General features: G+C 38.9%; 1 long non-coding RNA gene across 1 annotated transcript in view; it reads left to right on the top strand.

The window, feature by feature from the left end:
- The first annotated feature begins 281 nt into the window (after positions 1-281).
- LOC121490006 overlaps positions 282-16,694 on the top strand; it is a 45,215-nt gene continuing 28,802 nt past the window's right edge. The window contains exon 1 of the long non-coding RNA XR_005987480.1: positions 282-495. This is a non-coding gene — a long non-coding RNA (uncharacterized LOC121490006). The remainder of the gene's footprint in view (positions 496-16,694) is intronic.

Genomic DNA, 16,694 nt, shown 5'->3' with positions numbered 1-16,694 from the left:
CCTCCAAGCGCAAGGTCTGATTTTCGGACGCCCTTCATGAGTGTGATTCATGGGAAAAAAAAAAAAAAAAAAAACTACAATCCCCGTGGGGCTTTGCTCCTGGGTGCCCCCTCCCCGCGCCGCCTCCACCCCTGCGCCTGCGCATCCTGAGCGCGGACTACAACTCCCAGGATGCAACCTGACGCTGCCCGCGCGGCCCTACTTCCTGCCCAGGCATTTCCTGGGTAACAGTCCTCGGCCAGTCAGGGAAGTTTCGGGTGGGCGGGGCCTGCGGGCCGCCTGGAAAAGCTTTGGGAGTAGCTTTTTTTTTTCTTTTTTTTTTTTCCCTCTGTCACAAAAACGCGGCGGGTGTGCAGCGCAGATACGGCTGCTGCCTGCCTTTATGGTGCGCCCAGACTTTGCTTTTCTGAACCGGGAGATGCGCCTTTGCAGCTCCCTTCAGGCAGGACCAGCGCAGGTGGTTGGCGGCCTTGCTGCTGCTCGTCTTCCCGGAAGGTAGTAAGCTCCCCCGGGCGGGGGCTTTGTGGTGTCCCCCGGTGAGGCTCTCGGGGCATCTGAGAGGCCGCACACCCGGTACCCTGGTGGTGGGTACGGCGAGCAGCGTCATCCCCAGGTCTCCCTCCACAGTGTCACCGGGAGCCAGGTGGAAGGACCTCAGATGGGAGGAAAGATGGGAGGAGTTTCCGTTTGCTGTGGACGAGGCGGAGGAGGTCGCTTGGGTGCGCACTGGCTGCACCCACCCTAGTAGCGGTGTGGCTTTGGGCAGGTTCTCTCTGACCTCTCCGCGCCTCAGTTTCCTCATCTGTAAACTGGGAGAATAATATTTACTACGTAGAGTTGTTCCAGTTAGGAAGAGTTGACGTATATAGGGCCTGGCGCGTAGTGAGCATTTTTTTTTAAAGATTTTATTTATTTATTCATGAGAGATACAGAGAGAGAGAGAGAGAGAGGCAGAGACACAGGCGGAGGGAGAAGCAGGCCCCATGCAGGGAGCCCGACGTGGGACTCGATCCCAGGTCTCCAGGATCGCACCCTGGGCTGAAGGTGGCGCTGAACCGCTGAGCCACCCCGGCTGCCCGTGTAGTGAGCATTTATTAAGAGGCAGCTGTTGTCATTCTGGTCATTATTCAGTATCAAAGTGTGGGTGTTAATAAGAATCCTTGAAATAGGGACGCCCAGGTGGCTCAGCGGTTGAGCACCTGCCTTGGGCTCAGGTCATGATCCCGCGGTCCTGGATTCGAATTCTGCAACAGGCTGCCTGCAGGGAGCCTGCTTCTCCCTCTGCCTGTGTCTCTGCCTCTCTCTGTGTGTCTCTCATGGATTAATAAAATCTTTAAAAAAAAAAAAACAATCATTGAAGTAGGGGTGCCCGAGTGGCTCAGTTTCTTAAGCATGTGCCTTGGGCCCAGGTCATGACCCTGGGTCCTGCATCGGGCTCTCTGATCAGCGAGGAGCCTTCTTTTCCCTCTCATCCCCCCCCCCCCCACATGCTCACTCTCTCTCATCCTTGCTCTCCTCTCTCTCTCTCTCTCAAATAAAATCTCAAAAAAAAAAAAAATCATTGAAGTAGACTAAAAGTAAAATGATCAGAATCAAAAAAGTTAAAAGCCTTGTGAGATTGGCATGCAAAAGTCAGAATTGATAGTTAATACACAAGTTTGGGCTCTGCAGGCAGTTTGGTTCAAGGTCTTTTTATTGAGTCGCCAAACAGAATGAAAATCTCTCATCCTCTACGTAGCCCAGAAAACAGATTGACACCAAACCTTTCAGTTTGCCCCCAAGCTGCCATTTTAAGTGCCAGGGCTAGTTGGCTCCAGGTCACAGGCCCCATTCATTTGTGTCCTACGGATACTTGAAAGAAAATGTGCACTCCTTGCTGCCGATGTTCTGCTCACCAGGATTCTTTTGTTTTCTCCTGAGGTTGTTGCTCTGGACAACAAAAGAGATGTTAGGTCCCAACAAAGCTTTATAAATACCCGGACCCAGCTCCACTATAATTATTGCCACATATAGCTAACAGGCATTTAAGAAAATATCCAAAGGAATGTACACTCATGTTGAACCCTGTCCATGTGTTGTGTCTGGCAATAGTGATACAAAACTGCATGTTTAGCTTAGTTTAGTTTTGGCCTCCTCTGATAAAACATCATAATTTTTTTTCCCTCGATATGTGTGCTAAGTGATTTTCAGAAAAAATACTAATTTTGAGAAAGATAGCGTGGACCTGGTCATTCTGTGACATCATGTCTGATTTTAACTTTTTGCAAGGCAACATTTCTAGTCATGAAGCAAAAGTAGATTTCGTGTAGAAGTCAGATGAAGGCCGGATGTTGGAGGTTTTTCTTCTGGCCTTGCCGTTTCCTGTAGTATCTGACTGCAGCTCGTTATGATGTTTCATGTTTATTTAAGGTGTGGGCAGAATGTGAAAAAAAAAAAAAGTTGGCTGCAGCATTTGAGCTATGTTTTTGCTGCTTGATTTCTGCTTTGTTCTGTTGTTATAAGAAATAGATGGAAGAGAAAGCCATGTTTCAGAATGATAGATGCTTTCAGCACTTCTTGTGTTGACCCAAGGCCAGTTATTTCTTCATGTAGATAGGACTGTACAAATTGGAGTAGCATTTTTTGAGTGTCCTCCAATTCAGGATGGCTGGACTTGGTTGAGTCACAGTGGTCACCTTGACCTCACTTCAAGATTACAAGATAACTTCATATCTAAATGCTAGGTGTGGTCATAAAAGGATCGCTGTTCTGTGCTCTGTTTCCCAAGTGGAAAAAAATATACACACCGATTTAAATAGAATTACTCTTTGCTCTCCTGTGTATTTTGTTGTAGGCATCTTGATAACAAAGAATTAAAACAGTACTTTCAGGTTTATTATTTTTTAACGAAGAGTAATTGAGTGTCAATGTAATTCAATGTCAAATGAAGACTAATTGATGTCCTATCCAAGACAATAGACTATCTTAATAAATCCTCCCCTAATAGGAATACTCTAGGATAAAATTGAGTAAGACTCCAGCACTTATTTGACTTTGTTTCGTTTTAATGGTGGGATGTGCACATCTGCATCCTCTCTGATCATCGAAGCATTCAGTGGAGTTGGAAGCCTCACTTCTGCTAGTGACACTGAAAGGCCTCCTGCCTTTCACTGCACAACCCCAGGGGGCACGGTTCACATCAAATCGTGTTTGTGTGTGTGTTTCCAAGAAGACACTTTATTTATTTCTATCATTCTTAAAAGATGGAAAGGAGGACAATGAAGGTTGGATTTATTCACTGTTCTTTCATTCCTGAGATATGACAGTCGTGGTCACTTTTTTATTAAATTGGGGTCAAGTTCCCAAGATTTCTGCCATTTTCCAGGGACACCCTCACCCCCGGCTCTGAGTTCTTGTTTTCACCAAACTTGCTCTTTCTCTCTCAGCCTCCATGGAGAGACTCTGTGCTTTATCTTGCCAGATTCTTACCAGACGTCTTATTCTCCAACTCTTGCCTCCTCCCATGTAGCATGGCTCCTCTTACCTTTCTCACTTATGTGGAGCTCCAGTTTTTATTTCTTGGGCCTCTTTTTCTTCAGGCTCTCCAAGGAAATTACATTTTTTTTTGACTGTGCAGTTCAACTTTTTATTTTAATAAAATCAGAATATGCACAGCACATGCAGTGCTAGTATCTAAACTAATACAATAAGCAATTACTAAAGCTACAGTGACTTGAAGTTCAATCTTTACATTCAGCAAGTTTAAATCCATTCTTATGTGATTTTTTGAAACGTTTATTTAACTGAAAATATTGCTTACTGATAAAACTTGCTTAAATGCTGCCGCTGAATGTACAAGTCACTGAATATGCCAATACAACAAAGATAACCACATGTTTGAGGATTGCAATGTGCCAGACATTCACTGAAAAAAAAATACACACAACTAAACAAAATTCACATAACAAACATCTGAGAATCTGGACACTTCTTATCAGTGTTTTTGAAGTGTATCATTAATATCTTAAGACAAGTGTATCAAAACCTTGGCATGATTTACATTCTTTGTCATATAGATTACATTCTTTGTCATATAGAGCAGTTTAGCCTTACATGCCCATCTCAGCTTTGGACTTTACCTTTGTGTATCCAAAATCATATTAATGTGACCTGCTAACCAAGAGTCTTGAATTAGGTCATCTACCCTTAGCACTGACAAAGGTTTGTTTGTTTTTTTAATTTAGATTCAATCAGCCAACATAAGAGTACATCATTAGTTTCAGGTGAAGAGTTCAGTAATTCATCAGTTGCATATAACACCCAAGTGCTCATCCCATTATGTGCCCTCCTTAATGCCCATCACCCAGTGACCACCCACCACCACTCCAGCAACTCTCAGTCTGTTTCCCAGAGTTAAGAATCTCTCATGGTTTTCCCCCTCTCTGATGACTTCCCATTCAGTTTTCCATCCCTTCCCCTATCGTCCTCTGTGCTGTTTCTTATATTCCACATGAGTGAAACCATATGATACTGGTCTTTCTCTGACTGACTTATTTTGCTCAGCATAATACCCTCCAGTTCCATCCACATGGATGTAAATGATAAGTATTCATCCTTTCTGATGGCTGAGTAATATTCCATTGTGTGTGTGTATATATACACACACACACCTTCTTTATCCGTTCATCTATTGATAGACATCTGGGCTCTTTTCATACTTTGGCTATTGTGGACATCATTGTTACTGTAAACTTTGGGGTGCAGATACATTTGTATCTTTGGGGTAAATACCTAGTAGTGCAACTGCTGGCTCATATAGTAGCTCTATTTTTAGCTTTTTGAGGACCTCCACACCACTTTCCAGCATGGTTGTACCAGCTTATATTCCTATCAAAATGTAAGAGAGTTCCCCTTTCATCACATCCTTGCCCACATTTGTTGTTCCTGTCTTGTTAATTTTAGCCATTCTGACTGGTGTGAGGTGGTATCGATTTGTATTTCCCTAATGCCAAGTAACGTGGAGCATTTTTTCACATAGTTGTTGGCCATTGCAGGTCTTCTTTGGAAAAGTATCTGTTCATGTCTTCTGCCCATTTCTTGACTGGATTGTTTTTTGGGTGTTGAGTTTGATAAGTTCTTTAGAGATCTTGGATGCTAGCCCTTTATCTGATATGTCATTTGCAAATATCTTCTCCTACTCCATAGGTTACCTTTTAGTTTTGTTGATTTGTTTCCTTTGCTGTGCAGAAGCTTTTTGTTTGATGAAGTCCCAATAGCTCATTTTTGCCTTTGTTTCCCTTACCTTTGGAGATATGTCTAGCAAGAAGTTGCTGTGGCTGAGGTCACAGAGGTTGCTGCCTGTGTTCTCCCCTAGGATTTTGATGGATTCCTGTCTCACATTTAGGTCTTTCATCCATTTTGAATTTATTTTTGTGTATGGTGTGAAGAAATGATCCCGTTTCATTCTTCTACATGTGGCTGTCCAATTTTCCCAGAACTGTTTATTGAAGAAACTGTCCTTTTTTCATTAGGTATTCTTTCCTGCTTTGTTGAAGATTAGTTGACCATAGATTTGAGAATCCCTTTCTGGATTCTCTATTCTATTCCATTGATCTATGTGTCTGTTTTTGTGCCAATACCATACTGTCTTGGTGATGATTACAGCATTGTAATCAAGAGCTTCAAGATTCAAGAGCTTGAAGTCCAGAATTGTGATGCCCCCAGCTTTGATTTTGTTTTTCAAAATTCCTTTGGCTATTCAAGCTCTTTTCTGGTTCCAAACAAATTTTAGGATTATTTGTTCCAGCTCTGGGAAGAATGTTGATGGCATTTTGATAAGGATTACTTTGAATGTGTAAATTGCTCTGGGTAGCATAGACATTTTAACAATATTTATTCTTCCAATCCATGATCATGGAATGTTTTTCCATTTCATTGTGTCTTCTTCAATTTCTTTCATTAGTGTTCTGTAGTTATTAGAGATCCAAAGATCCTTTACATCTTTGGTTAGGTTTATTCCTAAGTATCTTATGGTTTTTGATGTCATTGTAAATGGGATCAATTCTTTAATTTCTCCTTCTTCAGCCTCATTGTTAGTGTATAAAAATGCAAGTGATTTCTGTGCATTGATTTTATATCCTACCATGTTGCTATATTCCTGTATGAGTTCTAGCAATTTTGGGGGTACAATCTTTTGGGTTTTCCACATAAAGTATCATGTCATCTGTGAAGAGTGAGAATTTGACTTCTTTGCTGATTTGAATGCCTTTTGTTTCTTTTTGTTGTCTGATTGCTGAGGCTAGGACTTCTAGTACTATGTTAAACAACAGTGGTGAGAGTGGACATCCCTGTTGTAGTCCCAACTTTAGAGGAAAAGCTCTCAGTTTTTGCCCATTGAGAATATTTGCTGTGGACTTTTTGTAGATGGCTTTTATTATTTTAAGATATGCTCCCTCTAGCCCTACACTGTGGACAGTTTTAATCAAGAAAGGATGTGGTGTTTTCTAAATGCTTTTTCTGTATCAGTTGAGAAGATCATATAGTTCTTGTTCTTTCTTTTATTAGTGTAATGTATTATGTTGATCAATTTGTGAATATCGAACCACCCTTGCAGCCCAGGAATAAATCCCACTTGGTTGTGGTGAATAATCCTGTTAATGTACTATTGGCTAGTATCTTGATAAGAATTTTGTCACCCATGTTCATTAGGAATATTGGTTGTAATTCTCTTTTTTGATGGGGCGTTTGTCTGATATTGGGATCAAGGTAATGCTGGCCTCATAAAAAGACTTTGAAAGTTTTCCTTCCATTTCTGTTTTTTTGAAACAGCTTCAGAAGAATAGGTATTAGTTTTTCTTTAAACGTTTCATAGAATTCCCCTGGGAAGCCATCTGGCCCTGGACTCTTGTTCGTTAGGAGATTTTTGATTACTGATTCAATTTCCTTGCTGGTTATGGGTCTGTTCAGGTTTTCTATTCCTCCTGTTTCAGTTTTGGTAGTTTATAAGTTTCTAGGAATGTATCCATTTCTCCCAGCTTGCCTAATTTGTGGGCATATAGTTGCTCGTAATATGTTCTTAACATCTTTTTAATTCCTTGGTGTTGGTCACGATCTCTCCTCTTTCATTCATGATTTTATTAATTTGGGTTCTTTCTCTTTTCTCTTGGCCAAGGGTTTACTGATCTTATTAATTCCTTCAAAGAACCAGCTTGTAGTTTCATTGATGTGTTCTTTTGGTTTCTATCTCATTGATTTCTACTCTAATCCTTATTATTTCCCTTCTCCTGTTTGGTTTAGGCCTTTATTTGCTGTTTTTTCTCCAGTTACTTTAGGTGTAAGGTTATTTGAGACTTTTCTACTTTTTTAAAAAAACATTTACTTATTTGAGAGAGAGAGAGAGAGAGCACACAGAGGCAGAGGGAAAAGACTCTGTTGAGTAGGGAGCCTGATGTGGGGCTTGATCTCATGACCCTGAAATCATAACCTGAGCCAAAGGCAGATGCTTAATGACTGAGCCACCTAGGCACCCTAAGACTTTTCTAATTTTTTAAAAAAGGCTTGCATTGCTATGTACTTCCCTCTTAGGACTGCCTTTGCCATATCCCAAAGTTTTTGAACACTTGTGTTTTCATTTTTGTTTGTTTCCATGAATTTTTAGAATTCTTCTTTAATTTCCTGGTTGACCCATTCATTCTTTAGTAGGATGCTCTTTAACCTCCAAGTGTTTGAGTTCCTTCCAAATTCCTCTTGTGATTGAGTTCAAGTTTCAAAGCATGTGGTCTGAAAATATGCAGGGAATAATCCTAGTCTTTTGGTACTGGTTGAGACCTGATTTGTGACCCAGTATGTGATCTATTCTGGAGAATGATCCATGTACACTGAAGACTGTGTATTGTTGCTTTAGGATAGAATGCTCTGTATTTATCTGTGAAGTTCATCTGGTACAGTGTGTCATTCAAAGCCCTTGTTTCCTTGTTGATCTTCTGCTTAGAGGATCTATCCATTGCTGCGAGTGGGGTGTTGGAGTCCCTACTATTATTGTTTTATTATCAATGTGTTTCTTTAATTTTGTTATTAACTGGTTTATATAATTGGCTGCTCCCAAGTTAGAAGCATAAGTACAATTATTAAGTCTTCTTGTTGGATAAACCCTTTAAGTATGATATAGCGTCCTCTTCATCTCTTACTACAGTATTTGGTTTAAAATCTAATTGTCTGATATGAGGATTGCTACTCTAGCTTTCTTTTGATGTCCATTAGCATAATGAATCGTTCTCCACCCTTTTACTTTCAATCTGGATGTTTCTTTAAGTCCAAAATGAGTCTCTTGTATGCAGCATAAGGATGAGTCTTGCTTTTTTGTCCAATATGATACCCTGTGTGTTTTGAGTGGAACATTTAGCCCATTTACATTTAGGGTAACTATTGAAAGATACAAATTTAGTGCCATTGTAGCACCTGTAAATTCCCTGTTTCTGTGGATTGTCTCTGTTTCTTTCTAGTCTATGTTACTTTGGGCTCTCTCTTCACTTACAAGATCCCCTTTAATATTTCTTGCAGGGCTGGTTTAGTGGTCACAAATTCTTTTAGTTTCTGTTTGTCCTAAAAGCTCTTTATCTCTCCTTCCACTCTGATTGATAGCCTTGGTGGATAAAGTATTCTTGGCTGCATGTTTTCTCATTTAGTACTCTGAATATATCATGCCAGCCTTTTCTGGCCTGCCAGGTTTCTGTGGATAGGTCTGCTGCTAGTCTAATGTTCCTACCCCTATAGGCTAAGGAGTTCTTGTCTTGAGCTGCTTTCAGGATTTTCTCTTTATGCCTGAAATTTGTAAACTTCACTATTATATGTTGAGAAATTCTATTTTTATTGATTTTGAGGAGGATTCTCTCTGCCTCCTGGACTTAAATGCCTGTTTCCTTCCCCAGATTAGGGACATTCTCAGCTATGTTTTGCTCAAATATACCTTCTGCCCCCCCCCCTTTTATTCCCCTGGGACACCAATAGTTCTATATTTTTCACTTTATGGTATTGCTGATTTCTTGAAGTCTCCCCTCATGATCTATTAGTTGTTTTTTTTCTCTTTTCCTCAGCTTCCTTCATTTCCATCATCTTGTCTTCTATGTCACTGACTCTCTTTTCTGCCTTATATAGCCTAGTTGTTAGAGCATCCATTTTAGATTACATCTTGGCTAAAGCATATAAAATTTTTAAAAAGATTTTATTTATTTATTTGAGAGAGAAAAGGTGAGAGAGAAAGAGCATGAGCAGGAGGAGGGGCAGAGGGAAAAGCAGACTCCCTGCTTAGTGCAGAACCCAATGTGGGTCTTGATCCCGGAGCCCTAGAATCATGGCCTGAGCCAAAGGCAGATGGTTAACCAACTGAGCTACCCAGGCACTCCTAAATATTTTTAATTTTAGCCTACTTAGCTTTCATTTCTGCACTAACAGATTCTCTAGTGTCTTTTATGTTTTTTTCCAAGCCCAGCTATTAACTTTATAATTGTTGTCCTGAATTCCATCTCTGACATTTTACTTATATACATATTGATTAGATCTGTGGCAGAGGGTATTACTTCTGGTTCTTTCTTTTGTTGTGAATTTCTCCTTCTAGTCATTTTGCCCTGAAAAGAATGGGTGAACAAGAGAACAAAATAAAAAATACCAGCCATGACCCAAGCAAAATACACACTAGACAAATCTAAAGAGGTCAAAAACCAAAAAAGAAAGAAAAAGAAAAGGGAAAAAAGAGAGGTTATAATTTCCCAGGTGGACAAAACAGGGTGATCCACTTGGTCCTGGGTATATTTTGGACACTAAATCGCAAAATTGTAAAGAAAGAAAAAAAAAAGATATATATATATAATTAAATATAGTGAAAGGCAAAAATGAAGAATATATCTATAAAATGTAAATGTAAAAATGAAAGTTAAAAAAAGACTTAAAAACAAACAGTTGATAAAATAAGAAACTACCTGAAAAGGAAAGAGAAAAAAAGAATGGGAAAATTTAAACAGAAAGATGAAAGAATCATCAAGAATTCTAGATACTATTTTTCCCTAGCGCTGGATTTTTCCAGTCCTGTGTGGTCCGTAAACTTGCTGTTCCCCTGTTCTTCCAGCTGGTCTTCTGGGCGAGGCACTTGCTGCGCTGATTCTCAGGTGTCTTTGCCTGGGTGGAGATGCTCCACCCCTTGCCTAGGGGCTGGGCTTAATGTGAACTGTTTCCCGTTGCACTATGTGGCTTTTGTTCCCTGAAGGCTTTTTGGGATGGTTTAGAGGATGAAAATAAAAATGGTGGTGCCCCAATCTCCAGCCCCAGAGCTGAAGGATGGAGGCCCCCTCTTCATCTTTGGAGGCAGTCTTCACTTTTGTGTGTGCCAAACTCTGCAGACTCCTGTGATGGGCACCCATGCTGATCCTCTCCAGGAAGAGGAAGGGGGGTGTGTGTCCCTGTGGGCCTGCTGCTTACACAGCCCCTGTGCAGAGAGTGGTTATCTCATCATGTCGTGGGCCCTGGTTAATGGCAAACTGTGCTGAGAGCCCACTCCTGGACTTACTGGCTGTAGTCCTTTTACCCGTTCCTGTTTTGCACTCTGGGGTGATATCACTTCCTAGTAGCTGGCTTTTGGAGGCTCCCCCGCCCCACTGTTTATCTTCCAATATATCCCCCTCAGGTGCACTGATTCCCATCTACTACCTTGCAAAAAATGCTCACTTTTCTATTTGTAGAATTCCAGCAATTCTTTTCTTACATCTCAGGTTGAATTCATAGGTGTTCAGAATGATTTGATAGATATCAGGCTAAATTCAAAGGACCAGATAAAATGAGATCCCCTCCTCTTCCACCATCTTCCCTCCCACCCTCCTGACAAAGGTTTTATAGTTTTAAGTCTTTTCTTCCTTTTCTATTTTAAGTGAATGTGAGCCTTGTATTCTAACTAATATGAATTATTCCATGCTCTCACAGAAAGAAGAAGCAGTTAAAGTCATTTTTTATTTAAAATATTTTGTCACCCCGCTATGCACATTATTCTCTTCATTATTTCACTTAATAAGTAATGTGCATCTATTAGGTCCTAGACATGGAAAATAGGTATGAGGATACAACAAAGAACAAGAAGGGATAAGAAAAGTCCCTTCCCTCATGAACTTTACATTCTAGTGAGATACAGACACTAAGCAAGTGGACAAATTCCATAAGGACAGGTGATGATAAGTGCTGGGGAGGCAGATGATCTCAGGTAAAGAGCTAGGAAATGATGGTACCATTAGTTTAGCTAGGATGGCCCGGGAAGGTGTTACAGAGAAAGCGAGTAAGTTCTGGAATAAAGCGAGGAAGGGGGCCATGCTCACTTCTTGCAGAAGAATATTTCAAGCAAAGACATAGTAAGTCCAGGGGAGGAGGGCGGGGGGTGGGGGGGAATGGGTGACGGGCACTGAGGGGGACACTTGACGGGATGAGCACTGGGTGTTATTCTGTATGTTGGTAAATTGAACACCAATAAAAATTAATTTATTAAAAAAAATAAAATAAAATATAAACTGTGACAGGAAAAAAAAAAAAAGACATAGTAAGTCCAAAGTCCCTTAGCTGGATAGGGCCAAAGAGCAGCAGCTTGGGCAGAGCGGCTGGCACACATGAGAGATAGCAAGAATATGTGTGAAGACATTGCAGAGGAGCCCAGAGGCCAGGTCACATAGGGTCTCTCGCTGGGTAAGGACTTTGGATTTTATTTTAAGTGTGATGAAAAGTCATTGGAGAGTTTCATGTGGGTGAGCAACAAGATCTAGCTTTTATATATATATATATAGTTGAGACTATATTTCATATACAGTAAAATTTACTCTTTTAAAGTGTACAACTCGGTGGTTTTCATATATTCAGAGGACTGTGCAACCTTCACTGCTGTGTAATTCCAGAATATTTCGTGATCCCCAAAAGAAACATCTTAGGAGTACTCATTAGCAGCCACTGCCTCTTCTTCTTCCCAGTCCCTTTCAATGCCTAATGTACTTCTGTCTTTCTGGATTTACTGATTTTGAACATTTCAGATAAATGGCATTTTACAACATGTGGTATTTTGTGTGTCTTTCTTATTTACCATATTTTCTGGTTTGTTCATGTTGTAGAATCCATCAATTCTTCTTTCCTTTTTATAGCTGAATAACATTTTATTATATGGACATACCCTGTTTTGTTTGTTCATTTATTTGTTGATGGATACCTGGGTTGTTTCCACTTTTTGACTCTTATGAATAGAGCTGCTATGAGCATTTGTGTACAAATTTTTGTGTGTATATGTGTTTTTGTTTCTCCTAGATATGTAGCTAGGAGTGAAATTGCTGGATATGCAGTAACACCACACTTATCCTTCTGAAGAACTACATGACCATTTCCCCAGCAGTTGTACCAGCAGTATATGAGGGTTCCAATTTCTGTCTTTTGATGATAGCTATTTAGTAGTGTGTGTTAGGGGTATCCCGTTGTGGTGTTGATTTGTATTTCCCTAATAATCAATGAAATTGAGCATCTTTTCATGTGCTTATTAGTCATCTAAATATTTTCTTTGGAGAAATGTCTACTACAATACTTTTTCCATTTCTAAATTGAATTGTGTATTTTTATGTTCAGTTATAAGAGCTCTTTATATTTTCTCAGTACTAGACTTTTATCAGATATGTGATCTGCAGATTTTCCCCCCCATTTGTACTATCCAGGTTGTCTTTTATTATCTTGATGGTATCTACTGAAACACAAGAGTTTTTTATTTTGATTAAGTCCAATTATTTTTTCTTTGACTGTTAGTGCTTTAGGTATCCTATCTAAGGAGACATTGCCTACCCCAAGGACATGAAGATTTATATCTGTTTCCTTTTAATATGAGTTTTATAGTTTTAGCTCTTTACTTAGATCTTTGACCATTTTGAGTTAGTTTTTTTTTTTTTTTGAGTTAGTTTTTGTAAATGATGTGAGGTAGGGTTCAAATGCACTCTTATGTATGTAGATAGCCAGTTGTCCCAGAATAATTTGTTTAAAAGGCTATTTCCCCCATTGAATGATCTTACTATTGTTAAAAATCAGTTGACCATGGATGCATGGGTTTATTTCTGGATTCTTACTGTATATTCTTATTTTTTTTTAATTTTTATTTATTTATGATAGTCACAGAGAGAGAGAGGCAGAGACATAGGCAGAGGGAGAAGCAGGCTCCATGCACCGGGAGCCTCATGTGGGATTCGATCCCGGGTCTCCAGGATCGCGCCCTGGGCCAAAGGCAAGCGCCAAACCACTGCGCCACTCAGGGATCCCCTTACTGTATATTCTACTGAAATATATGTTTATCCTTGTACCAGTACCATACAAGCTTGAAAACTGTAGCATTGTAGTGGGTTTTGAAATTAGGAAATGTGAGTCTTTTCAAGATTTTTTTGGCTATTTAAAGTTTTTTTAAATCCCTATGAATTTTAGAACCAACTCATCAATTTCTGAAAAAAAAAAAAAAAACCTAAGTAGGATGACTTATGTTTTAAAAGTAATACAATGGCTTTACTGTAGAGAATATATTGTAGAGAAACCAGCTAAGAGGCTACTTTAGTAGTCTAGGTGAGGAAAATATTAGCTTGGAACCAGGTATTAGGCATAGAATTGGTAAGAAGTGGTTGAATTTTCAAGATATGATTCCCTGGTTTTGCAGATGAATTGGATATGGAGTGTGAACAAAAGAGAAAAATTAAGAGTGATTAAAGATTTTGACTGAGGTAATTAAGTGGACACTATTAACATTTACTGAGATGGGGACCCCTGAGAAAGAGTGGATTATGGGGCAAAAATTTGTTTTTGGACATGCTAAGTTTTAGATATTTATTAAAAATCTTTATGAAAATGTCTGGGATCCCTGGGTGGCGCAGCGGTTTGGTGCCTGCCTTTGGTCCAGGGTGCGATCCTGGAGACCTGGGATCGAATCCCACATCGGGCTCCCGGTGCATGGAGCCTGCTTCTCCCTCTGCCTGTGTCTCTGCCTCTCTCTCTCTCTCTGACTATCATAAAAAAAAAAATTAAAAAAAAATCTTTATGAAAATGTCAAGTAAAAAAACTATAAGTCTGAAAGAAATCAGAGTTGAAATAAAAGTGAATATATAGATGAAATTCAATGTCCTGGGACTGAATGAAATGAATGAATGAAGGAGTGCGAATAAACAAAGATAAGTCCTAAAGACTGATTGTGGGGTGCTCCAACCTTTAAAGGTGGGAAAATGGAAGAGGAGCCAACAAAAGAGAGGCTAATAGCAGCAAAACCAAAAGAGTATGTGTGTATCTCGAATATGAAAGGGGAATAAACGTGTTTCAAGATGGAGGGAGCAATTAACTGGTTACAAGCTGAGAGAGAGTGAAAGGAGGACAGAGAATCATGCTTTGGAGGTCAATGAAGAGCATGATTTCCACAATGCCTGTGACAAGAGATTGGAGTAGTTTTGAGAAAACCCAGGAAGGAATGAAATGGAAACAGAGAAGACTCTTTCAAGGAGTTTTTCTTTTTTCTTTCCTTTTTTTTTTTCTTAATTTGTTTTATTTATGGACATTTTCATGAACAAAAGTAGCAGGGATAGAGACTTTCACTTCCAGCAGAGATTGAGTAACAGGGACTGTATTTACTTTTCTGCATGAGACAATTTAAAAGTAGACAAAATACATGAAATAGCGGTTTGAAAGACTTTAGGCAACAAAAGACAGTTATCTCTGAGAGAGAAGAAACAAATGAGTGAGCCACATGACTGCTGCAGCTTACTGCCTTGAGAGAGTTTTGGGCCTCAGCACAGGAAGGGGACAGAGCCTGGTGGGGCCCTTGAATTGAGGATGTAGAACTGAGACTCTAGGGGGACTAAGGTGACTAGAGATCACAGAATAAAATACTATAGAGGAGAGAGCCACAGAGAGAGAATTTCAAAGATCTGCAGAAGGTCTTGCTTGATTATTAGCTGAATACTCACCAGCACATGGTCCCTTTAAAAGGATTAGTAGAAATAGTACCTGGTACTCACACAGTGCTGGGAATGATGTCTTTTCCCTCTGGCCAAAGTGGAATGGGAGATTCACATGGCATTTGCTACAGTACTTAGAAGCTTTTGCCTCAGTAATGAGACTTAATAAGCCACAGACAGTGCATTTTTGCCTAACTTATCTTAAAAGCAAGGTCCAATAAAGTCTAATCATTGCTAAGTAACATAAAATCATAAAATAAAACTTAAGAATCATTATAGGAATACAAAAATACCCAGCATCCTTCAAGAAAAAATATATAATGTCTGGTATTCAATAAAAAACAACCAGGCAAGAAAATGCTCCTCATAATAGGGAGATAAATCAGTTGGTCCAAAATCAGCCCAGAACTGACACAGATATTAGAATTAGCAAATACTTGAACATGATTATTCTGTCTCTATTGTATATGTTCAAATTTTAAATAGATATATGGAAGATATAAATATACCCAAATACTTATAATAGAGATGAAAACCACAGTATTACAGATGAAAAATATACAGGTTGGGATCAATAGCATATTAGACATTATAAAAGAAAAGATTAGTGAACTTGAAGACATAACAATAATGAAACACACTAATGAAAGGAAATAATAATAAAAAACAGTATCAGTGAACCGTGGAAGTTTCAAATGGCCTAATATATGTATAATTGGGAGAGAAAGCTGGACAGAAAAAATTTTGAAGAAATAATAAGCAAAATTTTTTTCAAGTTTAATAAAACCTGTAAACTCATAGTTTCAAAACACCCAACAAACCCAATTCAAGAAATATGATGAAAATCATATCAAAGCACATCATGTCCAGACAGCTCAAAACTACTGATAAAGAGATAATCTTAGAAACAGGTGGAGGGGTGGAGTAGAAAAGACATTTTACTTACAGTAGAACAAAGATAAGGATGACAGTAGATTTCTTGCCAGAAATAATGCAGGTGATAAGACAGTGGAGCAACATTTAAAAAATATTTAAAAAATTTTAAAAGACTGCTTCGAATTCTATACCTGGCAAAACTAACTTTGAAAGCTGAAAGGGTGATAAAGATTTTTTTTCAGATATACAAAAGCTGAAGGGATGCAACCAGTAGACTCACACTACAAGAAATAGTAAGGGTAGTCCTACAAAGAGAAGGAAAATGGTAATAGATGGAAAGGTGTATCTAAGCAAAGAAAGGAAGAGCATCAGAGATGGAAACTACATGGATAAAAATATAAGATTTTTAAAAGTATTTAAATCTTATTAAAATGTAATTGTTTAAACAAAAGTAATAACTATGTAATATAGGACTACAACATATGTAAAACTGAACCATGTGATACCAATAGCAAAAAGATTAGGAGGGGAAAAATGGAGGTATGTCATTTTTAGATTCTTATATGTACATACAGTGGTATAATTTCACTAGAAGACAGACTGTGGTTAGTTGTCTAAAGCAACCACAAAAATAACAAAACAAAGTTATAGCTAATAAAGTAACAAAGCAGATCAAATGAAATCATAAAAAATACTCAAACCAAGAGAAGGTAGAAGAAGGAGAGAGAAAACTGATGGGATAAATTGAAAACAAATAGAAAAATGTTAAATATGACCCTAACCACATCAGTAGTCACATTAAATGTTAATGATCTAAATTTAATGTAGAGATTTTGAATGGATAAAGTAGAATTTGCT

The sequence above is a fragment of the Vulpes lagopus genome, chromosome 4, assembly GCF_018345385.1.
Source record: "Vulpes lagopus strain Blue_001 chromosome 4, ASM1834538v1, whole genome shotgun sequence".
NCBI lineage: Eukaryota > Metazoa > Chordata > Mammalia > Carnivora > Canidae > Vulpes > Vulpes lagopus.
This window is presented reverse-complemented; position numbering and strand designations above follow the sequence as displayed.